We start from the raw sequence: 26,664 nt of genomic DNA, 5'->3' as shown, positions 1-26,664 counted from the left end.
CACCCAGTTCCCATATATATGGGTGTGGTGCTCTCACCCATACATTCAGGGCAGCCAGTTTTCAATTGTCTTTCATGGCACTGCAGGATTTGCTCACTGCATTACATTCCCCGAAGGCTCCTGAATTACAAAAGTCCTCTTCTTCTTTCTCATCTCCTTGCTCTACTTTGTTTCCGAGCTCAGACCTGTGCTGTAGCATTGCAGGAGCTCTCTCACTTTTCTCTTATTAATTTGTGTGCTGAGCCCTAACTATAATTTACGAAAATGTTTTTCCATTTTCTATCCATCATGCTGTACATCTATCAAAGAGTGGGTGAGAAGACTTGTCAGTAAGTCACACCTCTTTAATATTTTTGGAACTACATTTTTAGGCAACTGATTCAGATGGACTTTCAGTCAGAGAATAGAGACATAGTTTTTCTCAGCATGTATGTCTCTTTCCAGCCTCAATTGTCTTGTTCCTGGAATTTGAATTAAATTAAATTAAATTAAATTATGAGTAGATTTATAGCCTAAAATTGCTGATTGAGTTTCAGATTTTGGACAGGTTTAGCTTTTTTAATTTTTTTTTTAATTTTTTACTTTTTTATTTTTGGGGGGAATTTCCCAAATCTGTGACAGTCATGTGTTGCTGCAATACCATAGGGTTAGTCCTGTGAACATTTACCAAGGTGAGTAATCCTACTTGTGTCAGTATTCCCATTGAGCCACTCCTGATTTAAGCACCATATATTTGCAGGGTTTGGCTTTATTAGTGTTGACATGGACCCTCCTAATATAACTGTAGTTTTAACTACTACTGAGTATCTGATCACAGCAAAAAAGTTGAAGTTCTTCCATAAGCTGCTCATTCTGAGATGAAAGAACCTGGACAGGGTGAGAGTATGGCACAGAATTTACAATGGAAGATCAGTTTTGCTGTTATTTAATTTGTTAAAAGTTACACGATATTGTCAAAATACGGGCCAAATCTTTCATCTCTCTCTCTCAGGCAAAACTCCTCTTGACTTCATTTGCAAGTGACTGTTCTTTCAATTTATTTTATAGTTCCTTATTACTGCCATTGTATTTGGGTTTCCCATGTTACAGGGCAATCATGAACTAGGAAAAAGAATGTTTTCACTTACAGAAAACCATACTGAGAACATATGTCTATTTATAGGAAGTTTCATATCCTTATGATGATTTGGGGCTGTGTCACAAGCAGCCCTGTAACCTTGGGTGCTTCTGAGCTGAGCAGCTTTGGACCCTAGGAGCATACTCACAATGCAGTGGCCTCATCCTGGCTTCCACCAGACCAGTTACTCTTTGCAAGGTGACACACCACAGCACATCCAGTCCAAGGTCTCCCCCAAACCACCTACCCTGCAGTGTCCAGTCTCTGTATCCTCACAGAAATTATCAAGTGCACTGCCTCCAAAGAGACGCAGCACGCACCAGACTGTTGGGTTGACTGAAGACACAAATTTAATTTAACACAGAGCACTGAGATGGTTTTGTAAGCAAAAAGTAATAACTTTATTAATAAAGATGATAGGTCTAAATGATCACAGGTAAGTGAAAGAGAGAGAAAAAGTTACAAACAAAACTTGCTTTCTAACAACTAAACATTATATGTAGCCTGTTGAAGTCTTTGCCTAAACAATTTCCTTCCTTACATCCCATTCTATGTGCCTCTAATTGTCAAATTAAGAGACCCAACATTTGTAGGCTTAAAGAGTCATCCCTTAGTGATGGATCACAAAATGGCTTTTGGTTTTGCTTATATCTTCCCTATGTTCATTGGCTTGTTTCAAGAGGCCAGATGGCTTCTTGACTGTGCAGTCTCCTTTTCCTATTTTGTTTATTTGTGGTCATCTTCCCCTACTTATTTCCCTCATGGCTTTGCTTACCTTACTCATAAATGTGTTTTTCATTGTCTTGGTCACACCTTGCTTAATTTACATTGGAGACCCAGTCAAGCCTTCAAAACAACATTCCTTTGTGTAGGATCGGCTGGGCTTAGGCTCTGGTCTGTGAGACACTCTTTAGGAACATGTTTCTAGCACACATCTATAATCATTTATACACCACGCATCACACAAAAATACTCATGCTCAGCATCAGAAGGGGTAGCCGTGTTAGTCTGTATCTGTTAAACCAACAAGAAGTCCTGTGGCACCTTATAAACTAACAGATATTTTGGAGCATTAGCTTTATTGGGAAACACCTGCTTCGTCAGATGTTCAGCATGTTATTAGTTTGCATATGACATCTTACATGACACTGTTTAGATACAGATTATGACAACAATGACTTGGGGCAATGTGTATGTCAGGCCTGATGAGACTTCTGATAATGTGTGCCCTCTGCCAGTTGTATTTGAGGAGCTGTAATGGGATCCACTCACTTGTAAGCACCCCTCTGTGGCTAAGGGGTGCCGTGTAGGGGTCTTGCCTGATCATATGGCAAGGTTCTGGGGCTAGGATCTGACTAGCTCTACCCATGGTGCTGTTGGTTTGTATTGGGCTCATGGTCAGTCTCCAGCCATTGGACTGGGTTTGACCCAGGTCTACGTTCACTCCTCACTCAGAGCTGTCCGAAATACTGCTGGTTCCCCTAGAAGTGTATAGACCTGCCTGGGCCATGCTCCTGTGAGGAACTGACAGGCTCTAGCCCAGCAGTTTCTTTTATACGGGCCGGCTGGGCCCTGATTAGGGGCAGCAGAGACAGCCACTCTATCCTGCCTGGAGGACCACTTGTCTGTCCCTCTCGCTGAGATGGGGTGTGTCAAGGCCTCTGGTCTCCTTCATCTGGGCTTAGTCCAGCCCGTCATATTAGCTCCAGGGCCCTTAACTCCTAGCACTTACTCTCCACTTCTACCCCCGCACACACACTTACTCTTTTTGTGACAGAGACTAACTGCTCGACAGTGTCCCTTTAACTTTACATGCCAGTTCCTCTACTTATATAATGGATTGCAACAGTTACTTCTAAGAGAATTCTGTGCCAAAAAGTTAAACATTTCTGCATGCAGTATTTTAAAATTCTACAAATTTTGTGAAACAAATGTAGAGGCTCCAGCATGGCATTGCCGAGCATAGACCGCTGGCAGCACAGAAGTGGGATATTGGTATGCAGCTCCCCTTTTGGCACCTGGTCTCAGCCTGAAGCTGCATCCAACCCTAGCACAGTACAAAGACCACCCCAACCCAGAAACTGTGCCAGGTATGGGCAGGTAAGATCTAAGTGTGGAGAGGCTTAATATAAGGAGGAAACAGGTGTGGGTTGAAATGGTTTAGTGAGGGACAATCCAAGTGGGGGATTCAGGTGTTGGGGGTGAGGGTGGGGGTGGGGGTAGGGGTGGGGTGGCATGTGGATGCACAGAGGCCTTTTGGGTGACTCTGGATGTAATAGTAATGAGACTCCATAGGGAGGATCCAGATGAGGGTGGTTGGGGCTCAGTGGAAGGTGGTCTGCATGTGGGAGTTCAGTGGGAGTTCATGTGCGAGGGGAATAAGAGTCAGTGGGGTGGAGATCCAGGTGGAGGTGGCTCGTTGGAGTGGTCTATGTACATGGAGAGTGGGGCTCATTGGGGGTATTCTGATTCAGAAGGTTAGGGCCTCAGTATGCGCGGTTCTGGATGCACAAGGCATTCTGGATGCACAAGATGGGGGAGCCGGTCTCTGTACAGGGATCTCTCCCCTTGCAGCTAAGGGCCGTGTCTACATGTGCCCCAAACTTCGAAATGGCCACGCAAATGGCCATTTCGAAGTTTACTAATGAAGCGCTGAAATGCATATTCAGCGCTTCATTAGCATGCGAGCGACCACGGCACTTCGAAATTGACGCGCACCGCCGCCACGTGTCTCATCCAGACGGGGCTCCTTTTCGAAAGGACCCCGCCTGCTTCGAAGTCCCCTTATTCCCATGAGCTCATTTGTGTGGCCATTTCGAAGTTTGGGGCACGTGTAGACGTAGCCAAGGAGTGATAGGTACAGGAAGTGGGGTTAGGGAGGTGCAGAGCTTCCTGCAGCCAGGGCAGAAATCTGGAGGAGGGTCTGAGTCAGTGCCTTATGCTGTGCAGGAAAAGAGGAAGACTGACCTCCCTGACCAAGCTGTGACGAGCTGCTGAGCTCAGCACAGAGTAGGAGCCATCAACCAGACCTTCTCTAGTGCTGCTTCCTGCCCCACAGTGATTTGCCTCTCTGCCAGCTGACCTGGGCACCTGAAACACATTGCTGGGGAGGTTTCATGACTGCTCTTGTGGCTTCCCTTTGCTTCACCATCAAAAAGTCACTTTTCTCTGGGGAAGTAAAGAAATGTGGGAGGAACATAAATTCTCTATCTGTGCAGTGGCACAGAATTCTCACAGGAATAAATAGTTTTTACAGTTTTATTATAGAGTGAGTGCAAAGTGAAACTCCTGCTTTGAACACTTCTGAAGCTGAAAGGCTATGTCTGCACTTGCCCCATACTTCGAAGGGCTTCATTAGGCTAATTCTCCCCCACGGCAACTTCAAAGTGTCAAACTTTGAAGTGCCAGCATGCCGTGTAGCCGCAGGCACTTCAAAGTGCCTTTGGGGAGTAAAGGTGCTTCGGCATAGCATGGGCACATTGACATGCCCGCACTTCGAAGTCTGACACTTCAAAGTTGCTGTGCAGGAGAATTAGCTAATGAAGTGTTGCATATGCATCACAACACTTTATTAGTAATCTCCCACCAACCTGATTACCATGCCTCCTTCAAAGTTCAGGGCAAGGGCAGACATAGCCAAAGAGTTTAGATTGTGATTTGAGCTTTACAGCTCATTCACCTTTAACACATGCATATTGCACATGAACTTAGGCAGTAAAGAGAAAAGCCCATGAAGAAGGTGGATTATCGTTGCATATTATATTTGCATCATGATGATGTCCAGAGACTATAATAAGTATTGGCATTCCATTGTGCTAGTTACCATACAACCATATGGGAAGACATGGTTCCTGTCCTGAAGAGCTTACTGTCTAAGGCTCTGGTCCTGCAGATACCTGGATCACTTTGCATATATGTAAAGTTAAGCACGTATGTAGCTGTTTAAAGAATCAGGGCTGAGGTGACACTAGGCAAACCATACATGGAGAGTGAGGCAGAAAGGCACAGTATGTAGGCATGTCTAGTATTCAAAGAACAATCTCTGCTTATGACAAGGCACTGTTCAATATGATAAGTATTTTAATAGCAATCTCTGTCTCTTTTCATCACAAATTAGAGACTCTCTAGTCATATAAATTATGGTTGAGGCTAAAACCAAGAAAATGTTGACTTATTGACATCTGCAGGAGGCAGGAGATTTAATTTGATGAACCAATGTTTTGGTGTGGTATGGCATATCTTATGTAATTTTAATCATTTTTCCTTGCAATTTTTGCATGCTGTCTTGCTTTTTACTATTGCCCCTTCACTCAGATTTTCACACTGCACAGATAACAGGCTTTTATGGCCCGATTTTGCGAAGTGGCCTTCTGATTTGCACCAGCAGATACTGCACCCCAAAACATGCCCCCATTTATTTGTATCCACAAACGAGGTGATTAATGAGAAGTCAGACTGTAGCCTCTTGCAAAATTGTAACTTACTGCAGGTTCTTACTGAGGTGCTGCTGCTTTCCAGGTCTGCATGTCAGGCTAAAATGAAGTCACTTGTACCAAAGACAAGTATCAGGGAGGTAGCCGTCTTCAAAAACGACAAAAAGTCCTCTCGGACCTTATAGACTAACAGATCTTCTTCTTGCACCAAAGATAGCATCTTAAACATGTCATGGTGTAATTTTCCCCACAGAAAGCAATGTATTCCTCACTGTTTTTCTGGTTCATCCTTCCAGTGGACTAAGAAAGGGTTTGGCTTTGGAGTCCGTGTCACCAGTATGACCCTTTCAAAGCAGACACTATCATTATTAAAGGTTTTCCTTCCTATCCTGCAAGAGGAGATAAACTCACAGTACTGATTAGTTATATCTAATTGTAAACAGTTGCAGTATGTTGATCAGGTGACTGCAGCTCTTCCTGACAAGATGTAATCTGTGAAACACACCAGCTCATTGCTGCTACAATATTTGCTTCTCTGCTCAGATCTTTTTACGCTTTTCATCTTAGGGAGCTCTGCTTCCCGGAAGCTGGGATAATTCTCCTCCTCTAATTTATCCTTTCCTGATACCCAGTTTTAGCAATTTGCCAACCAAGATATATGTTTTCCCCTCCTTCTGTCCATAATTTTCTGTAGTTTGCCTTATCACTTGCTAAATGTTGTTTCCCTCAGTCCACAGCACTGAGAGCTTTGTGGACCACTTCCCTTCCCAGGAATTTCACAAACTAGTACGCTTGCTGTCCAGTGAAAGATAGAGTGAAAATCTGAGGTCTGAATCTGAAAATCACAGCTCTCTGTTTCAGAGGTAAGGAAATGAGGAGTCTATGAAGACTGAAAGCATGACAGCTCTTCTACACTTGTCTTCTCTTGTGCCAGACACTGTGGAAAACTCATTTTATCATGAGGCCAGACACAGAAGTTGGGGAATTGCTGAGGAGCCCCTCTCTGTAACACATTCCCCTTGGGTCTGGGCTGATTCCTAAGTGGAAACACACCCCAGGATTTCTGCTGGTCTGACCAGCTTGGAGAGAGTCGCTAGGAGGAGAAGAAAAGGAGAGGATTTTGGGATAGCCACCTGCAGAGCAGTGGTGCAGCTAGAATAGGAAAAGGGGGAGGGGCCAGAGTTTTCAGGTGGGTGGGCAATGATGGGGAGTGGGAGGAAGGGATGGAGGACCATAGGGTCATGGAGGTTCAGATGTGCAGGAGGGCTCCGATGCCCTGTGAGGAGAGGAGGGGGGCAGGAGGGATCCAGTGCTGGGCAGGGAAGGAAAACAATGGAGGTGAGAGAGATCTGGTGTCCTGGGGAGAGGAGTGTAAAGGGGAGGGTGGGGAAGGATCTGGTGCCGTGAGAAGAGGGGCAGAAAGGGGAGGGAGTGCAGGAAGTTTCTGGTACCTTGGCAAGAGGGGGTAAGAAGGATGTGGGACCTGTCTCCCCTACCTCTGTTACTGCTCAGTAGGCATCTGAGACACACAGTCTCCAGGGTGCACCAATGGGGAAGCTGCTGGGCCTTGAACTCCACTCACCCCTCCCAACTTCAGCTCAGTGTCTGTGAGCCTGGCTGCATTGCTCTCCTGCCAGGGCCATGCACTGCCCCCGCCCAGTTTCCAGCCCCAGTGCTAGCCCCACCCAAACCTGCCCCCATGAGGTATACCCCACTCTGGGATCAGCGCTGGGGGCCAGAGACTGGGACAGCAGCATGCGGTGCTAGAAGGAGGGCAATGTGGCCAGGCTGACAAACACCTAGTCACAGTCAGGAGTCCCAGCCTGTGAATTCAGGGGTCTCTGCCACCAGTTTAGGTGGGCCTGGATGCTAAGTGGGTAGGCCATGGCCCACTCAGGCCCACCCAGAGCTATGCCGTAGAAGGAAGAGAGAGAACTTCAGAGCTCCCAAGATCCTGAACCAACTCAAGTTTTAAGGGTTCAAATTCCATGTTTTGTCCATCTAGGAGAACCCTTACTTCCCTCCCCCCAGCCCTCACATGTTTGGGAAGAAACTCTGAGTGGGAACTCACAGACCCCTGAGCCACTATGCAGGAGAACCTATAAGAGCAGCATCTGCCCCATTCTATTAGCTGGTAAAATTTCCGCTTTCTGTATTTCCCCTATGGAGGCCGCTGGTGGTTCACTTGTTAGTAGGCTCTGACTCTTACCAGATATAGGTATTTAAAGGCCTTCTTTTATTTCTGTTTTCTGTTTGGTGTACATAAAACCTATATTTTGTTTCCGCTTCATTCCATTTAGAGGTAGTCCTTTGTATGGATTGCACTGTGAATACTAACAACTGAATGCTTGTGTATGCAACAGACGTGGGGGATAACCTACGTATCAATCAACACACTGCTTGATTCACTGCTATCTAGTGGCTCTAACAGCGTTTGTCAAAGTATTATTTAATATACTTCATCAGGAGAACTGTAGCTGATGAAAGGTAGTGCTAATATGTGGGTTTGACCTGAAAATTATAAGGTAAAGTGCAGGGCAATGCATGTAATATAGGCAATTTTTAATTGAAGTCTGTTCACAAAGTGTGTAGCTCATTAGGATGTAGAAATGCCAACTTGTCAGTCAAACTAAAATGGTTTCCATCTAATGAAGGAGATCAGTTTTAAAAAATGTCTTTGAATAGTTATGCATTAAATGTGACTGCCATTGGCAGGCACACCACAAGGATGAAATCATGCCCAGCAAAGTATAGCTTCCTGAGTACTGCAGAGTTCTCCAAGGCTAATAGTACAAGATGAGTACAGTTTGTATAGTGGGAATGCTTGAGGGCAAAGAGGAAGCAGCGTGCTGTACACTTAAATGGACTGGATGTGTGAAAACACCACAGTCTGGCTTTATTCTGATTTAAAGTATGTTTTCTTTCATCCTGCACTCCTACACATTTTTCACAGCTGTCCATGATGTATTGTGTGTGTGATTGGACACTGGGGTTACCATAGTTGATCTTTCAAAAAAGAGGACACCCCTGAGAGGGAGTGTATCGGTATCAGTATCTATCAACTCACATTATATTAATGTACTAAATATATTATAACACATTAATACCACACAAGTTGGTAGATACTGATACTGATACTGATACACCCCCTCTCAGGGGTATCTTCTTTTTGTATGGTAACCCTATTGGACAGTAGAAATTTCAGTTAGATAACATGTTTAAGACAGGGTTTAGTTGTAAACAAATTGTTGCAGCTAGGAGATGTGTAGACCGAGGTTATGGGAGAAATTTAAGATAACAGTCTAATTCAGCCAAGAATTATTGAGAAAACTGTAATGACTGCATTTTAATAATAATAATTGGAAAGTGTCAGTTAATCCATTGCTATTTGCTAACTTGATACTAAAGAAAATATGTCATTAAAAGTTATGTGCAAAGAAATCTAAAACAACAACAACTTTAGGCTTAACTGCTTAATTCATTAGGGGATTGTCTGTGCAGGTTCTTAGGAAAATTAAGACATGTTGACTAACAGTGCAAAATTAAGGCACAGAAGTGAAAGCACACTATACCCTTGTATGGATACTCTCATTCAGAAGTAAAGTGCAGAAATAAGCTGTGGGAAACTAAGGCCAATTTACTTACGAACAGGCCAATTTTTCTTAATTTTTTGGGGATATCTCCAAGTATATAAGCCTCAAATATGTGTAGAAAGAGGTATTAGTATATCAGCAACTTGAAACATACCTTTTTTCTAGCCCTGTGCTTCCAAAGTCAGGATCTCTTTGTACTTTTATGTTTCACTTTGCCATAATATCTGAGCACCTCACAGTTTTAACACATTAATCCTCCTGGCACAGCTGAGAGGTTAGACCACACAAAGAGGTCAAGCGACGTGCCCAAGGTTACACAGGAAGCATATGGCAGATGTGAGAACTTAGGGTAGATCTCCTAACAACTGTATTTAGCCTTCCTTCTCACTGGCCCAACCTCAGGCTTTTGGCCTGAAAATGTCGGGCAGCTCTCAGGCTATCAGGACTGACCTAAAAGTTTCAGCACTTTTGGCACCTCCTTGACTATGGTTATTACAACCATGAAAGTAATGCTGAATAGAATAAATCAGGAACAGTGTGCTAAGCGCTGTCCTGACAGGGTGCAGAGTAATTTTTGGATCCTACTTTTGTTCCTATTTGCAGTCAGGGATGTATTTTTTTATTTAAAGACCACTGAGCTCAATGTTTTCCATTTAGCAAAGAGAATCAGAGGCTTGTGATGGTGAGTATCCATCACTAGGCTGACCACATCTCTGATCTCTCATGGTTTTTCCAGGATCACCCATTTCTCAGCCTCAGGTCTCAAGCCTTCACTTGACTGTTGGGGTTGAACCTTCTGATTCTCTTACTCACAGCCAGGCCCACTGATAGGGGCGGGGGGTGGTGGCAATGGATGCACCTGCCCAGGGGGCCCTAGTCCTTTTAAATTGCCTGAGCAGGCCACAGGGCTTGTAGGTGGCCACAGAGTAGCACCGACAGAGGCAATGGCATCCAGGCAGGCATATGGAAGCCCTGGCCATGCCAGAGGTGCGCATGCCCAGCAGTGAAAGAAGCAGCTTGGTGCACACCAGCAGTGCAGGTGCAGGTTGTGCATGCAAGGGGGCCCACTGATTGTTCTGTCTTAAGGCCTGTAATTGCCGTCAGTGGGCTGGCTTGCAGACTAGACCTTGGCTGCAGTCCCCTCTGTATCCATTAGGATTACCTCAGCTGATCTGATTTAGGCTCATGCTCTGCAGTTCTCTTCCCTCTCGGGCGAGGACAGTGGTAGTCAGTAACCAAATTTTCCTTTAAGCAAAGTATCATTTATTTAGAACAAAAATGTTTCCCAAAAAAACAGACCTTAAAAACAATAGACCAGCTTATGTACATGCCTGCAGTCTAATGCTTCTCTAACCATCTTCCACAGGGGGACCCTGAAAGAACTAGCTCCCTATAGGCTATTCTGTAGACCCTTCTTCTGCATCATCTTACCTCTCTCTCTGACACTGTGTGGACAAATCCTGGCACCCCACCTCTTCAGCCTGTTACAGGAATCAGTTCACTTTCACAGTTTACAGCATTCAACACAGCTCTCTAGGCTACATCTACACTAGCACTTTGGTTGGTATAACGTACATCACTCAGAGGTGTTAATATTTCAAATGATGCAAGTAAATACATGTTGGAAGGACTACAGCTTGACAGCATCTGAGAATAAACTATTCACGCAAAGGCTTGGTTTTAAATACAAAATGTAAGTTTGATATTAGAAAATGAGGTGAGCAAAATGATCAAACACATCTGAAAAGTGGAATTTCCAATATAACACAGCAGCACAAAATAGAAAATGTGGAAAAGGGATTAGTTAGATTAGCTATAAAAAGCTGATATTATATAAGCCTCCATTTGATTTTATTTTCTGAAAATGTGAAAGTCTGTAGTGAAAGAGAGACAAATGTATTTTATTGGATGTATTTTATTGGATCAACTCCATTTGGTGAAAGAAGCAAGTTTTTGAGCTTACAACGAGCTCTTCTTTGGGGCAGAAGTTGGTCCAATAAAAGATAATACCTTATCCACCTTATCTCTCTAATATCCTGAGACCAGCATGACTACAACACTGCACACAAATGTAGTAAAAGAAACTATGGTGGCTGAAAGAAAGTGAGTAGCGGTTTGATTCTTAGTGTGAAATATATAGATGAAGTTTAGAAACCTAATATTTACAAGATACCAAATCTGGTATTTGTCAAGGAGCACTTGTTTTACTTGTCCAAGTATTGAAATAACTGGAGAAATTGCTAGCATCAGCTATTGGACTACAGAACATTTTTTTTTGCCAATTTGTATACTAATGAAGAATATTTATCTGAAGTTGAAATGTCTGTAAATAGGCAGCTTTATATAGGACCTTTCATTAAATCTGACTTTTGAGTAACTATGGTAATGTGAAAATTAGTCACCAAAACTGAGAAAAATGAGGTTTCAGAGTGATAGAATTTGGGATGAATTCCAGCGTTCAAGTGGTTTCTCATGGTGGAAATATACCTAACACAGTTGAGGGTTTTGAAAACCTCTGCAATGGCCACATTAATACTCATGCTCTTTATGGACATGAAGTCGCACCCATGACCTGATTACTTTGTATTCACAGTTTGTACCCAAATGTGCTTATGTTGGGACTCTTTGCACTCGCCTCTGTTTAATAGGATGCCTTAAAGAGCAGAAGTCCTTCCAGAGATGTTTTCTTTGAAAACCCATTACACTGAACTAAGGGGCTGTCTCTTTTGACACAATATTTAAAATAACAGAACTGTATTTTGCACTTTAAAAAAATGTTGCATTTATTCTTTCATACACATAAACAACAATAGACAAGAAATACAAAAAGAATACATATATAAACTCTCTCCCACTCTCTCTCCATTTAACATTATCTCCTTGGTAACACATCCTCGGAATCATTTTTGCAATATGTGTTAGTCACATTCAATTCAATATCTTTCCATTTTATATATTTGTTTCTTTTCTGTAGAGTCCAGCTCCAAATACTAAATTACCTCTGCTTTCTCTGTCTCTTTAAGAATGTTTTCCAGTGGCCTACTTCTTGCTCAGTGATCCAAAAACAGAAAGGATGAAATTCTGGCCCTACTGAAGTCTATGGCAAAACTCCCATTGATGTCAATGGAGCCAAGATTTTACATCAAACCCATTCTCCTTCTGTTTCCAATTCCAGATATTTAATATTCAAGTTGTGTACATGCCTCAGTTTGATAATATCTGATTGAGATCTTTTCCATCTGAATTCGACAAAAAACAAATGCGTGGTAAACATGCCTGAAGTCCTTCCTAGGCTCAGGCATAAATATATTGTACAGTCTTACAAAGAGGCTGGCATTTTTTTTGCCATCAGTATTGCATTAAACAAATTTTCCAGGAAGTATCTTGATTTTGCTTTAAATGTTTTATAATGTGTCTGAGTCAATATAATACAGGAGTCGGCAACCTTTAGCTCTTGGCCCATCAAGGTAATCTGCAGGTTGGCTTGTGAGACATTTTGCTGATGTTGACCATCCATAGGCATGCCCCCTGCAGCTTCCAATGGCCACAGTTCATCCTTCCCAGCCAGTGAAGCTGCAGCCCATGCTGCTTAGATTAGCCTTAATCTTGCACAGGTTAGCTCAGATTTATTCCTGCTGGCTCTCAAGACACCCCAGTGTGAGTTTACAGGGCCCAGCCAGGTGCAGGCCCTATTAAGGTTATTTAAATAAAAGAACTGCAGCAGAAGGGAGGATAGAAGACCCCACCAGTTTTCCCTCAAAGCTCGTGAAGTTATTTTGCAATAGCGGCTGTTATTTTGAAATAACTTTGCTGTGTAGACACACCCTTTCTGTTTCATCCATTAATAATGCATATTTTAGCAGACCCAGTAAATAATTTGAAATAGAATTTTATTCAAATCAGTATTTTTACTATAGGATCCTACTTTTCTGTCTTCTACTCCTCTTGTTGTCTCTTCCCTACCCCACCAAATCCCTCAATTAGGAGGCTCAATCAAAAGAGTCATAGAATCATAGAACACGAGGACTGGAAGGGACCTCAAGAGGCCATCAAGTCCAGCCCCCTGCCCCAATGGCAGGACCAATTACAGTCTAAACCATCCCTGATAGACATCTATCTAACCTGTTCTTAAACATCTCCAGCGCTGGAGATTCCACACCCCCCTTGGCAATTTATTCCACTGTTTGACCACCCTGACAGTTAGGAACTTTTTCCTAATGTCCAACCTAAACCTCCCTTCCTACAGTTTAAGTCCATTGCCTCTTGTTCTATCCTCAGAGGCCAAGAAGAACAAGTTTTCTCCCTCCTCCTTATGACACCCTTTTAGATACCTGAAAACTGCTATCATTTCTCCCCTCAGTCTTCTCTTTTCCAAACTAAACAAGCCCAATTCTTTCAGCCTTTCTTCACAGGCCATATTCTCTAGACCTTTAATCATTCTTGTCGCACTTCTCTGGACCCTCTCTAATTTCTCCACATCTTTCTTGACTGCAGTGCCCAGAACTGGACACAATACTCCAGCTGAGGCCTAACCAGTGCAGAGTAGAGCGGGAGAATGACTTCTCGTGACTTGTTCACAACACACCTATTAATGCATCCCAGAATCATGTTTGCTTTTTTTGAAACAGCATCACACTGTTGACTCATATTTAGCTTGTGGTCCACTATAACCCCGAGATCCCTTTCTGCTGTAGTCATTCCTAGACAGTCTCTCCCCATTCTGTATGTGTGAAACTGATTGTTCCTTCCCAAGTGGCGCACTTTGCATTTGTCCTTATTAAACTTCATCCTGTTTACCTCAGACCATTTCTCCAATTTATCCAGATCATTTTGAATTTTGACCCTCCAAAGCAGTTGCAACCCTTCCCATCTTGGTATCACCTGCAAACTTAATAAGCGTACTTTCTATGCCAATATCTAAATCAGTGATGAGGATATTGAACAGAACCATTCCTAACACAGACCCCTGCGGAACCCCACTTGTTATCCTTTTCCAGCAGGATTGAGAACCATTAAGAAGTACTCTCTGGGTGTGGTTATGTACCCAGCCAGTTATGTACCCACCTTCTGGTAGCCTCATCTAAATTGTATTTGTCTAGTTTTTTTATAAGAATATCATGCAAGACCATATCAAATGGTTTACTAAAGTCTAGGTATATCACATCTACCGCTTCTCCCCTATCCACAAGGCTCGTTATCCTATCAAAGAAAGCTATCAGATTAGTTTTACATGATTTGTTCATCTTCTGTCACTGCTTTATTTGCCGTCCTTTATATATGTGCAGTTTAGTTTCATACTATCTCACTGTGAGATAGATCGGGATTATTATTACCCTGTTTTATAGATGATGAAACTGAGGTACATAGAGGGTAAGGTTAGGAGGTTGACGTGCTCATAGTTACATAGGAAATCTGTGGTGGAGTCAGGAATAAATACAGATCTTCCGGCTCACGTAGTCCTGTGCTTTAATGCCCAACACAATACTTTAAACAGACAAACAGTGCTTTTTTAAAAGTTGAGGGCTTTTAAAAATATTTTCATAGTTGTTTACCTGTAGGAGGGAGTAGAAGTTTTTCTACAGGACCCTTGATATTGTACCTCTCTCAGATGGCCTAACATAAATTGATGTAAATAGTGACTTTGCAGGCAAGCAAAAAGGCTGTTGTGTGTGCAGGCATTCTGTTGCTAGCACGTTAGCACCTGCTCTACAAAGCAAGGGAAGGTTTGGCCCCAGCTCATTGGGGATATCCTTTACGTGCTTGAAAAAGTCCCATAGGATCTGAAACTTTCATCTGGGCAGCCACTAGAGATAGGCAACAGTGAACCAAATTTGATATCTTAGCCAGATGATTTACTATAAGGTCCTGTTTTAACAGGGAATGGACTGCTGCTACCAATAGATGTGTTCTGAAGTAACTCTCAAGCTTTGAAGCCAGACTGTTGTTTGATAACATGGCTGTGGCGTACATGGTTTCTGTGTCCTGGAAGGATAAGAGTAGTTCTTCTCCTTCTCCTTCTGCCCCTCCCACTCCATGGGTGCTCCTGTAAACATGGACTCTTCCCATCTTGCATCATCAGTGGCAGTTCACTGGTGCTCTGTCACCATTCTTCAATTCTTTTCAACCACCCTTGGTCTGAGTCTGAGCGCTGGGCAGTGCTCCTGCAGGACTTACTTTTAGATATGGCATTAGCAATACAGTTTTATAGACAGATGAGTTCATTAAATATTTTCCTCTTTTCTTTTTTCTACTGTAGTACCCAGAGGCACTGAGACCTCATCTGGGGTGAGTGAAGTCTCTGCTCTACAGCCTTGGCTGAGAGCCATCTGGCCTTTAGCTCACATGGTAGAGTGCAGAACTCTATGCTCACAGGTTCTATCCCTATAGCCAGCAACCCAGGTCTGTTGGTGTTAGACTACACCTACACAAAAAAATAAATATTTCTAATTCTGTGTTTCATTTACCCGTCTCAAGGGCAACTTTACCTGAGGACTGCCCAGGTCTCTCATTTCTAAACATTGCTGCTCTTGCCAAAAGGCAATTCGAGTCCCAGATGGACATTCTCAATGTGTCTGCTGCTTGGGGAGAAGCACACATACCACAGTGTCCCCATTGGCACAGAATTAAAGTCTGTGCCAGGAAAGGCAGGGGTCATAAACTAAAACTGATTTTTGTGAAGAAGTCTGTGGACATGGCCTTCAACTCAGGACTGCAAACCCTTCCTAGTCACCAGTCTTCTACCTCAGCTTCTGACAGATTTCCCCCATTGACCCTGCTTGGGAGGGACCTGCAGCATGGCCATGTACTTATGATACTTTTGGCACTGCTAAAACCAAAGACCACAAGCTGGCAGGTTCACAGAAGGACAGCAGAAAGAACACTGCTCCTTCTAACACAGAGACACACATCTCAAGGAACTTCAGTTACTTCACAAGATGAGTAACGTGCTTTTTTCTAAACAGTCATCCCATCAGAAACCACGCTACAATCTGCCCCCCTCACAAGGTTGCAGCAAAGTCTGGGTTCACAGTTGTAAATGTAGTCCAGTAGGAATGGATGTTAACTGTGTTACAACTGTGTTTGAAAAATGGCTTATACCTTACCAAGTCTGGTATATTAGGGCTATATTTAGCACAGAGACATACCAGTTCTTTACAAATTTACTCATGCCAAACTTTTCTCTTCTTAAGGAGTTACCAAGTCTGGTATAAAAAAGTGCTGCCCCTTTCTTTTGGGCTGAGTTACAGTGACACACTGTCAGGATTATATATGAGCCTAGTTCCCACTGCAGTTTGCTCTTGTATTGTGTACAGTAACGTGATACCTACACTAATAATTCCTAGTATTTAAAGGCAGATCTTCAAATGCTTTACACAGCTGAGTAAATAGCAATACCTCACATTCACAAACAGAGAAAGTGAAGAATTATAGGATAAAATGACCTTGCCAGGAGCCATATAGCACATCTGTGTCTGGGAACAGGACCAAAGTTGCCTAGGAGGGTCTGTTTTTGTTTGTTTGTTTGTTTTGTTTTTTGAAAAGTATCTTAATGGTCGTAATATTTTTCTCACTGTTACTTATTATTACTCCTCTTGAAAGCTCAAAATCAAATCGCACAATGTTTTTGGGTTTTTTTGGTATTTTTTACTGAGTGCCTACATCCAGATTTGCTTGTGTAGGGCTACTTACAGTGAACTGTTGAAATGTACTTGTTATATAAATTTGTATGTGCATATTTACGCATAATGTACTATGTGTATATGTTGGGGGAACACCCCTGACCTCTCATTCTTCTCCATCTCCTGCAGTATAATGAAGTTACTTGGAATTTGCATGTACAACAATATGATGTCTGCTGATCACGACAAGTCGTCTTTTTAATAACAGGAGAACATGGAGTAAGTCATAAGGGCTATGGTTAGACTAGCGAGTTTCTTCAACAAAACTGGAATTTTGACAATGAAACTCGCCACACATCCACACACAAAACATGTTTTGTTAACTGTCGACAAAACTTGGTCCTGTCTCTGACACCCTTCTGTCTCTCCCAGATGAGGAAGAACATCTGTGTTTACAGATTGTGTCGACATAAAACCTGTGTGGAAGCTCTGGGGGGCCTTTTGTTGACAGACAGGGCTTCAAGGGTACTGCTCAGCCCTGTCTGTTGTGCTTCCAGTTGGCTGTTTTGTTGAGAGAGCAGCCAGGCAGCCCGGCCACTCTGGCGACAGAGTGGATCGCTCTTTTGATCTGCTTTAGTATATGGCTGCACTCTGACAGATGTTTTGTTGGCAAATCTCTTCCTACAGAAAAGTCTGTCAACAGATGCTTCTAGTACAGCCAAATGTGATTCATTTAGAGGCAAGAGTGTGATTAAAACCCAGGCCTGAGAATCAAGAGGTCAGAGTTCTTTCTATGGTGGTCACTTCCTTTGTGTGTCTGGGCTAGCCCCTTGACCATTTTTGAAAATTGTGACACAGTAACATGGCACTTTTGTCAACAGCCTTCTGCCTCTCCCCCATGAGGCAGAACACCTTTCTCAACAGAATCTGTTGACAAAAAAGCCATGTGGACCCTCTGTCAACAGACAGGATTTCTGGGTCGCCAGGCAGCCCTGTCCGAACTTCTGTGCTTCCAGTTGGCCATTCTGTCTTCTGTGCGTGGCTGTGATCTGTCTACAGGTGGTTTGTCTCAAGATATCTTCCGACAGTAATTTCTGTTGACAGATTGCTGTAGTGTAGATGTAGCCCAAATGTGTGACCATTTGAATCAATGTTGGCTTAAGCTTATTTGTTGAAATACAGAAAGGGGGTGAGACTTCACCTATTCTTTACATACTTTATGAAGCTTAATATATCAATATTTATAAAATGCAGCGGGGTCCTGGGACATAGGGGCTACGTCTACACGTGCAGCCAACATCGAAATAGTCTATTTCGATGAATAACGTCTACACGTCCTCCAGGGCCGGCAACGTCGATGTTCAACTTCGACGTTGCTCAGCCCAACATCAAAATAGGCGCAGCGAGGGAACATCTACACGTCAAAGTAGCACACATCGAAATAGGGATGCCAGGCACAGCTGCAGACAGGGTCACAGGGCGGACTCAACAGCCAGCCGCTCCCTTAAAGGGCCCCTCCCAGACACAGTTGCACTAAACAACACAAGATACACAGAGCTGACAACTGGTTGCAGACCCTGTGCCTGCAGCATAGATCCCCAGCTGCCGCAGAAGCAGCCAGAAGCCCTGGGCTAAGGGCTGCTGCCCACGGTGACCATAGAGCCCCGCAGGGGCTGGAGAGAGAGCATCTCTCAACCCCCCAGCTGATGGCCACCATGGAGGACCCGGCAATTTCGACGTTGCGGGACGCGGATCGTCTACACGGTCCCTACTTCGACGTTCAACGTCGAAGTAGGGCGCTATTCCTATCTCCTCATGAGGTTAGCGACTTCGACGTCTCGCCGCCTAACGTCGAAGTTAACTTCGAAATAGCGCCCGACGCGTGTAGACACGACGGGCGCTATTTCGAAGTTGGTGCCGCTACTTCGAAGTAGCGTGCACGTGTAGACGCAGCTAGGGTGATTTAAAAGTAGCAAGAGGTGGTGGTATATATGTAAATAAATTTCTCTTGTACACAGGCCTTCTCTAGAAATCCTTATAGTTATCTGGCTATAGTGTATCTGTTGTCCTGATCTGTACAAGTGGCTGAAGACAACTTCCATCATTTAATGAAGAGGTAATCCGATGGAGATAATACTAGCCTGGCTATGTTGGGAAATGACAAGATTGGCATGAGTAAACTTGTTACACAGCTGGTATGTCTCTTGTGCTAAAAATAGCTTTATATTTCTATGATTTGATTTGTGTCTTGTCTACATAAACTATTAGTTCATGGCAACCTGTGGGGGGTGAATCTGTCCCACACTAACCTATCGCCATATGTACTCTGCTGACTTGAGTTAACCATTAGGTAATGCTCTTTAATCTAGTCCTCTTTGAAACAGACCTTTAAGACATCTCAAAATGCAAACAGATTTGGAGAGACAGACACTCCAGTCTTTTGGGTAGAAAGAGCAGCTGTGTTCCTTCACTGCTTGCTGTACATCATCCAATTCAGTGGTAATAGCAATGATTCTTTCCTGAAAGTGAAGCATCCTGAAAACGGTGACAGCTATTTGGAGAAGAGGTGGAAAAGTTGCCCAGGAGCACTTAAACCTAGGGGTTGGGAGTGCCCTCCGTGTTCAGTGCCAGGCAGTTAAATTCTTTGGCGGATATGCAGACAAAGAGTTTGAAAGGCGAGGAGTTTGCCTTGGATTAAAGGAAAATGGAGCCATTTAACGTGCCTCTGTGAATACTCCTAAGGAGTTGGCTCACATGGTATTCTCAATGGCATGTTAAGTGGCCATTTTTAAAATTCATGTCTTTATTTTTTACTCCAGCAAATTTCCTTAGGAGTATTCACAGAGGCACGTTAAATGGCTCCATTTTCCTTTAATCCAAGGCAAACTCCTCGCCTTTCAAACTCTTTGTCTGCATATCCTCCAAAGAACTTAACTGCCTGGCACTGAACACGGAGGGCACTCCCAACCCCTAGGTTTAAGTGCTCCAGGGAGTTTCACCTGAATAAGCACATGGGTCGGAGTAGCTCAGGATTTGCCCCAGAGTTAATAAAGGCACCTGTCAAAATTTTCAAATGTAGCCACTCATTTTGGGTGCTTTAATTTTGAATGTCCAAAGTAGGACACTTCAGAAGTGCCCAGAATTTAGAAAATAGTTGCCAGAGTATGTTTCCTTGGTCACTGAAGTGGACTTTTCATTTGCTTATGTGTTGAGCCACATTCACCAGACATGGTCACTGGTTAGTTTTTCATACTGTCATACATGCATTGTTAACCACCCTTTTCAGTGATGTAGTAGGAAAACATCCTTTCTTTCTTTTTTTCAGTGCTTGTCTTTTGCGTGACTGACTATCTTCCATCACAATTGATAGGCTGAACTGCATATGCAGGGAAAAGTAGGGCCAGAGAGTTACTAATTAATTGGGGAAAAAATTAGCAGTGTTCCCTCTTATTTGTTCCCCTATGTGGGTGGAACACATTTTGTTGTGTGCATCAAGGCATGTGCAGATGTACACCACCAACAGATGCACATGCTGACAGCTGTGGGAGGGTGAGGGTGCTCTGCTAATTAGCTGGGCAACACCTGAATCTCTTCTAGGCAGCTGCCCGTGTGCTCAGCTTACAGAGAACCCTGGTTATTAGGTACCATACGAAGAGATGACTAGTGCCATATACCTTAGAGCAAAGGTGAAAAAATGGATCTAGAAATTTGAAGAAAAGTCAGAAATCTGTTCTTCACTAGTAGCGAGGGAAGCCAAAATTTTGACAGGAAAAATTAACAGAGAGAACCAAAATCTCAGTTATATCAAAACATGAAATCTCACCTCTTCCAGTGCATAGGGCAGGACCTAAAATCTTGGCTATGCTAGTGCTTGTGAGGGGATCTGAAAGCTCACTGAGCAAATGCTTCGAAGGGGAAACCTGTGTTCTTCAACTCATCCAACATCATCACAACCCTGTTAATGAAAATGAGTGGGAGAGAGAGGTGTCAGAGGGCATGGAGACTGAAAAAACAAACTGTTGACATAACCAAATCCAACTGCTTGTATTTGCAGCTTTCCTTAGATTATTGCAGCCTGTTTAAATTTCACTTATCAAAAGGGGAAAAACATACCCCAGCTGTCAGCATAGCAAGCCTAATTATTGATAAAGAGCATGCAGTAAGAGATTGTTTTATCAACTGTGCTAGCTGTGCTTTACAAGAGATATAAGCTTTCACATGAGACAGAAATTGACAAATATAAAGTCATCAGAATAAACAGGAAGCTGTCAGAAGAGGATACGTTTATGGAGGTTTACCACTATTACCTACTGCAAGGGTGTATTAGAAAGAGCAATGTCCATGTTACACAGGCAGCTTATAGTGGAGGGTAAGTCATTTTCCCCTGCCAAAACCTCCCTTCCCCTTGAGTGGGGGACAGCATAGGATTCAGCACAGCCCAGGAGTGGGTGTCTCTGGCTAAGAAGGGAGAGTTGGGCCAGTGCAATCAAGGGATATGCTGATCACATACATCTTTCATATGGAGTAGGGGTGCAAAGCAGTTAGGGACAAAGAGCCACAGATGGAGCGCAAAAAGCCACTTGGATAGAGTGCAAAGATCTACCTATTATAAATTTATTTTTATCTATCTATAGATATAGATATATCTACAGAGAGCTAAAAGTATATAATACATGGCTCAATTCTCCCCTCCTCCAGAGCCAGGCATCCTCAGCTCCCTGCTTCAATCCCCCTCCCCTCCTCCAAACCAGGCACCCCCAGCTCCCTGCTATAACCAACCCCTCCCCCCTCCCCCAGAGCCCAGCACTCCCAGCCTCTCCCAGTCTCAAATCCCTCCTGCTCCCCCAGAGCCAGGCACCCCTAAACCCCCTCCCTCCACTCTAAATCAACACTGGTGATTGACTGAGAACCTCTGCTGCCACTGCCCCAGAGCCACCGCTGCCACTGCCCACTTCTGCTGCCAAGCACTGGGGTGTGTGTGCAGAGCGGCTGATGGTACTCCCAGCGTGCGGCTCCGAGACAGAGCTGCATTTAATGGGTCAAAGAGAACATGTGGCTCAAGAGCTGAGGTTTGGCCACCCCTGTGGTAGAGCGTGTGCCTGAAAACTAACGTCCTCATCTCTTAATAGAACCCCGTCATGAATAAAGGACCATGGATAGTATCACTGCCTGCCTTCTCTTAGCCTACATTATCCCTACATTAAGGGGGCCTCCCCCATGTTGGGAGGTGTCACTTATGCTTCTCTGTCAGCACTAGTGGATCTGGCTCTAAAAATTGTGATCCACTAAATTTGCACAATTAAGAGACTTTCGCTCCATGCTTTATAAGAATGTGGGTAGTATCACACAAGTATGTGACATCTTTTTTAGTCTGTAGAGAATCCTCTTGCATAACGTGCTGGGCTTAGTTCCAGAACCTAGTGCAGTTTTTCAAAGCAGATGTCAAGTAGTACAGGTTACACCACAGATATGATTTGTCTTAAAATTGTTAAAATCCAGTAGAAAACGTCCTGGACTCTGGCTTCAGGAGAGGCAGACTGAACTAGGTCTTTAGTTGATGGATCGAGCCTATAAGGAGATTTAAAACCAGTAAACGTTGTTCTCCTAAGTGTGTGTGTCTCTGTCTCTGTATATTTTCATACATTGTAACCTAGTCCTGAGATATTCCTTTAAGTGACAAGGGTATGCAAAATGGCCATGAGAGATGAGTTTACATGTGCACTGGGAGTTATAAATTGCAAGAGCGGTAAGCGATAACGCTTGTTGAGGTGCTGGCTGGGATTTATAGAGAGTTAACGAGAGAATCTGACAGAATCGTTAAGGAAAATTTACAGAGAGGACTTGGGGGGGAAATGTACAAGGAACGTACAGCATGGCGAAGAAGAAGAGGACACAGTGCTGCCTTCCAGATGCCAGAGCTATTCTGGAATGAATTCATAGGTGCATCATTTCCATGAGCAGAAATTTGAAGATATCACTTATGCAGCCTGGCTACTGCCATCATCAGGAATCCCATCCCTTCAAGGGTGCAAATCGAACTCCCTTCTGTAAGGCAGGCACTGACACAGTACACAGGAAACTATCTAATGAAGAGCAACCACAGTAATGAACCGTTAACAGAGATTGCCTCTGAAAATGAGGTAAGAAAATGAAATGCATACTATAAACTTTGAAGAATAGGGACCAAATTACTCTGAAAAATATGAATATAAAAGAGGGTAAGACTCTAAGATAAGCATAAAATGAATGGGAAACTCATGAAACTAAAACAGCTAATAATATGCTTGTAGGGAATGTGTTCATTCCGCTATACTCACGGGCTATGGTTACACTACAGAAATCTGTCGACAAAAGTCGCTGTTGGAAGAGATTTCACAAAAAACCTTCTGTCAACAGAGTGCAGCCACACACAAAAGCAAATGGGTAGAGTGCTTGGCTTGTTGACAGAGCGGCTGGACTTCCTGGCTGCTCTCTCAACAAAACTGGCAGTGGTTGTTTTGCCTTGTGGCTATGCCTCACAGCCGAGAGGCATAACACTGCCGGCGAAAGTGCTGAGTTTTGTCAACAATCTGTCAACAAAACACATTTTGTGTGTGTACATTCCACCAGTTTTGTTGGCAAAACTCACTAGTGTAGCCCTAGCCTTAATGTAGAAGAAACTGCCTGTTCCTCCGTGAGGGCTGAACACAAAAACTTGCGAAAAATTCCATCGTCACCCAGCCCAAAATAATTGTCTGAGTACTTGAGTTAAATGCAGTGACAGCCATTCATTCAGCAAACAGTATTCAGATTAACCAGCAGTCCCTGTATGGTAAACCCTCGAGATACGTGCAACCAAGTTGCATGTGTCCCAGATTAACATGACTGCCGCCCCTGACAGGAATGGTTTCCCAGTCCTGTCGGGGTGGCAGCTGCTCCTGTCAGTGGCAGCAGCAAGAGTCAGGCTGCCGTCCCTGACAGGAGCAAGGAACTGCTGTTGTCGGGATGGCAGCCTGACTCTTGGCTGCCACCCTGGACAGGAGTGGTTTCCCAGTCCCCAGAGTGGTGGGGAACTGGGAACCAAGCGGCAGCCTGGTTCCCATCTTCCCACTGCTTGTAGGACCCACAAAACTGATCAGCCATTTTCCTGGGTCCTGCAAGTGGTGGGGAGATGGGAACAAAGCTGACCCCTGGTTACTGGCTCCCCATGACTCTGGGAACCAGGAAACTGACCAGCCCTGATTGTTTCCAGTTTCCCAGCTCCTGCAAGCCCAGGAGGGCTGGGAATGAGGGGGCAGCCTGGTTCCCATCTCCCCTCGACTTGCACAAAACTTTGACTTATACGGGGTTTGAAGGAACTCAAGCCCCACATAACTCACATAACTCGAGGGTGTACTCTGTACTCAAGGAATTGACATGGCAATAAAAGTTATCATGGTTGATGCTGACAAAAATCAGGATCGTAGAGCCATATTGGTCTGTGCATCACAAGAAACACAGATAGATAATCAATATTTATCAGTGGAACAGGAACAATTGATGGAAAAGAAATATGATTTCCAAGGTTCTTTTTTAACCACAAGGCTAGTAAGTAAAATATTACTTACAGTATAACATGTTGGGTGTACTGGTGTCAGAGATTCAGTAGGTGACACCTTTACCTTTGAATCAGTAATAAACCAGTGTCTCAGCATAAATGTCCTCTGGAGGGGTACTATGGTGCTGGGGTCACTGAGGTTTAAAACTGAGATCCTGATTACTAAAGATTCTATGGCATGTTGGGATAAAGTAGGAGCATTAGACCCAATATATATTGGTTGCATTCTAATCCAGGAAATAAAAAGTCTGCCTACCTAAATTCTCCCTGATGTTTCAGCAGGATCCTGCATCTGTGGGTAGCAGGGGAATGAGCCGGTTAGGAGGGTGTGCAGTTTCTGTGTGACCATTACTGAGTCTGTGCGGTGTGACCTACACTGGCTACCTTTTTGGTGTCTAGATTTTTTAAGAGCTTGAGAGACAATCCTGGCAAGTGCAGGATGTTAAGCTTAATTTCAGTACCAGGCAAATTGGTTGGAACTATGAGAAAGAACAGAATTATCAGATTCACAGTATTTTAGATGAGAAATAGTACGGCTTTTGTAAAGGGTTATCATGTCTCATCAATGTATTAGAATTCTTTGAGCATGTCAGCAAACATGCACACAAGAATGATCTAGAGAAGACAGTGAAGACCACATAGTCATGGGATGAGAAGGAAGCATTTTTAGGGAATAGTAGCTGAATAAAAGCTAGGAAACAAAGGGTAGGATAAAAGGGTAGGAGTAAATAAATCTCACACCAAGGAGATCTCTCCTGGGACTAGTGCTGCTCCAATATATTCATAAATGGTCTGGAAAAGACTGCAAGGTTTGCAGATGATAGAAAATTACTCATATTAAATTCCAAGCAAATTGCAAAGAATTACAAAAGGATTCACAAGACTCGATGACCAGACAACAAAATAGCAGATGAAATTCAGTGCTGCTGAATACAAAGTAATGCACATTGGAAGACATATTCTGAACTGTATATTCAAAATGATGAGACCTAAGTTAGCTATTACCACCTCAAGAAAGAGATCTTAGAGCCACTGTGGATAGTTCTTCATGGTGTGCCATGGAAGTCAACAATGCTAATAGAATGTTCAGAACTAATAAAAAAGTGACAGATAAAAGGGCAGGAAATACAATTGTACAGATTGATCTTCTTTAATCTGGCACTCTCTCCTCCAGCAACATCCGTAATCTGGTATAACTTTAGTTAGCCAGATGACTGCTTATCATGGGTGTGGCCAAGTTTCCCATGGTCCCATAAAGTTTGTTTCGAAAGGGGCATGTTAATGAGCGGGTATAAAAGATGATAATGAGGTGCTACAGTGAATATGCAGTGCCTCATTAGCATAATGGCGGCTGCGGCAATTCGAAAGTGCGGCTTTTTGAATTGCGCGCCGCCCGTGGAGACATAACCTTCTGAAAGGACATCCCCAGTTTTCGAAAGCCCTTCTTCCGATCACCAGATAGGAAGAAGGGCTTTCGAAAACTGGGGGGGGGGGTCCTTTCAGAAGGTCCCGTCTCCACGGGTGGTGCGCGATTCGAAAAGCCGCACTTTTGAATTGCCGTGGCCACCATTATGCTAATTCATATTCATTGCAGCACCTCATTAGCATCTTTCGAACCACTCATTAACATGCCCCTTTCGAAAAGAAGGGGCACATGTAGATACAGGATCAGTGTTCTGTGCTGTTATTTAGCTGTAATTTACCCTTAAATGTCATCTAAGAGCCCAGTATGCAGCAGAAGTGTTCGTAATGCTGCTAGGCCATTCTGACCTCCTGTGGTTTGGCAAATTCTCTTTTTTGGCTCCAGTCAGGTCCCAGTGGTGCTGGGCTAGAGAGGTTCAGCATGTGCTATAAAATCCGTGGTGCACCCACATCTTAGGTACTCGCATGCAGTTCTGGTCTCCTTAGTTCAAAAAAAAGATGTGTTAAAATTGAAAAAGGTGTAGAGAAAAACAGCAGAAATGATGAGGGGTGCGGAACAGCTTTCATATGAGCAGAGATGGAAAAGATTGGGACTTTTCAGCCAGACCTGCTAGAAGTAGCAAGCAAGCCAGTGCACCCAGGTGTGCTGCTCCAGCAAGAAGGAGCCTGTGGGCTGGGGCACTCAGCTGCAGGAGGAGGTGCAGCTGCTAGGGGTTTCATGCCAGCTGCTGTGCTAAGCAGCAGGCAGCCAGTGGGTGAATGGAGCCGACGGGGGGCACCCCCACCTACCCGTTCAGGACTGCTTCAGTCCGTAGCCCTGAGCAGGATGCAATTAAGGAGAGGAGAGGGGCCCGATCTTCCACCCCCAAGAGTCATATGAGGATGCTGCTTACGGTTCCACCCT

At 43.8% G+C, this 26,664-nt stretch overlaps 1 protein-coding gene across 16 annotated transcripts in view; it reads left to right on the top strand.

The window, feature by feature from the left end:
* CACNA1C (calcium voltage-gated channel subunit alpha1 C) overlaps positions 1–26,664 on the top strand; it is an 812,008-nt gene that overhangs the window by 317,760 nt on the left and 467,584 nt on the right. The window lies entirely within an intron of this gene.

This window comes from Carettochelys insculpta, chromosome 1 (genome assembly GCF_033958435.1).
Source record: "Carettochelys insculpta isolate YL-2023 chromosome 1, ASM3395843v1, whole genome shotgun sequence".
NCBI classification, from domain to species: domain Eukaryota; kingdom Metazoa; phylum Chordata; order Testudines; family Carettochelyidae; genus Carettochelys; species Carettochelys insculpta.
The sequence above is the reverse complement of the archived record's forward strand: the minus strand, read 5'-3'. Positions and strand labels throughout refer to the sequence as shown.